This window comes from Crocodylus porosus, unplaced genomic scaffold, assembly GCF_001723895.1.
Source record: "Crocodylus porosus isolate Cpor-Errol unplaced genomic scaffold, CroPor_comp1, whole genome shotgun sequence".
NCBI lineage: Eukaryota > Metazoa > Chordata > Crocodylia > Crocodylidae > Crocodylus > Crocodylus porosus.
This window is the reverse complement of record NW_017728949.1, coordinates 51694262-51696389: the sequence shown is the minus strand read 5'-3', so window position 1 is coordinate 51696389 and position 2128 is coordinate 51694262.

Here is a 2128-nt window from a genome sequence, read left to right as displayed (position 1 = left end):
TTCTGTGCTGATGAGAAGAGAGTTCCCCAGCCTACTGGTTCTTCCTGCCTAGGTGCAGCACCCTGCTCTTGTCAGTATTGAATCCTATCCTATTTTCATCCACCCACCCCTGTAACCTGTCCAGATCTTGTTGTAGCCTGTCCCTCCCCTCTATCACGCCCACCACTTCCCCCATCTTAGCATCTTCCACAAATTTGAACAAGGTGCTTTTTACCTCCTCGTCCGAGATGACTGGGAGCTGCTGGGACACCAGCCTGGCAGGAAGCTCTTGCCCTCCCTGCAGCCCCTGCAAGGAGCAGCAGACCTCTGCTCCATGCCAGGGGTAAGGGGGACCTGGCCTGTGCGCTCCTGCCCCCCACGCTGTCCCAGGGCCAGAGCAGGGACAGTCATCAGGGCAATGCTGGGAGGCAGCACAGATGGGCCCGCCTCAGACCCCAGGGGAGGCGCACCTAGGCCAAGGGTTAGTGAGGAACTCATTAGGGAACTTCTGGAGAGACTGGACGTATTCAAGTCAGCCAGTCCAGACGATCTCCACCCCTGAGTGCTGAGGGAATTGGCTGCGGTCATTGCGGGAGCCCTGGCACGGCTGTACGAGCATTCGTGGTGCTCTGGTGTAGTGCCAGAGGACTGGAAGAGGGCCAGTGTGGTTCCCATCTTCAAAAAGGGGAGGAAGAAGGACCTGGGAAACTATAGGCCAGTTAGTCTTACCTCAATCCTGGGCAAGTTTTTTCAGAAAATTATTCTGGCACATGTCCACGAGGGGCCATCAGGGAAGATCATGCTTAGGGGCAACCAACACGGGTTCGTTAGCGGCAGGTCCTGTCAAACCAACCTGGTGGCCTTCTACAACCAGGTCACCAAATCCTTATATGCAGGGGTAGCAGTGGACATCGTCTTCCTGGACTTTCGGAAGGCCTTCGACACGGTCTCTCACCCCATTCTCATCAAGAAACTGGGGGCTGTGATGTCGATGCCCACACAGTCAGATGTGTCGCCAACTGGCGGGAGGGCCGCACCCAGACAGCGGTGGTGGACGGTTCATGTTCGACCTGGAGGGACGTGGGCAGTGGGGTCCCCCAGGGCTCGGTCCTCGGGCCCACACTGTTCAACATCTTCATCAGCAACTTGGACAAGGGGGTAAATAGCACCCTGTTCACAGTTGCTGATGACGCTAAGATGTGGGGGGTTGTGGGCACGCTAGAAGGGAGGAATAGGCTGCAATTGGACCTAGACAGGTTACAGGGGTGGGCAGATGAGAACAGGATGGGATTCAACACCAACAAGTGCAAGGTGCTGCACCTGGGGAGGAAGAACCAGCACCATACCCACAGGCTGGGAACTCCTTTCTCGTCAGGGCAGAAGCAGAAAAGGATCTTGGAGTCATCACTGATGCCTAGATGAACATGGGCTGGCAGTGTTCTGACACGGTCAGGAAGGCCAACCGCACCTTGTCATGTATCCACAGATGCATCTCGAGCAGGTCCAGGGAGGTGATCCTCCCCCTCTATGCAACACTGGTCAGGCCGCAGTTGGAGGACTGCGTCCAGTTCAGCCTCCACAAGAGAAGGCTGAGGGGGGATCTTGTGGCCTGTTATAAACTAGTTGGGGGGGGAATCAGCAGGCATTGGGGGAGTCCCTGTTCCCCCGAGCACCGCCAGGAGTGACCAGGAATAACGGTCAAACTGGCAGAGGGCAGATTCAGACTAGACATCAGGAGGTGCGACTTCATGGTCAGGGCAGCTAGGATCTGGAACCGACGTCCAAGAGAAGTGGTGCTGGCTCCTACCCTGGGGGCGGCTTTAAGAGGAGGCTGGATGTACACCTTGCTGAGGTCGTTTGACCACAGTACTCTTTTCTGCCATGGCAGGGGGTCAGACTCAATGATCTGCTCAGGACCCGACCAACTATGAAACTATAAGAACTGGGAGTGGCACGTGCAGAAGCCCAGTGATCCCCACTGCTAACCCAGGGCATTTGCATCTGCCCCAGCTCCATGGCCAGATGCCCTTTTGCCCTGGCCACCCCCAGCCTGCAGCATCCTGTGGCTTCTGGTAGGCCTCTAGCCAGGTGGACCTGTACCGCAGGCTTCAGTACCAAGCAGGGAGGCAAGAGGTGCAGGGGGCAGACC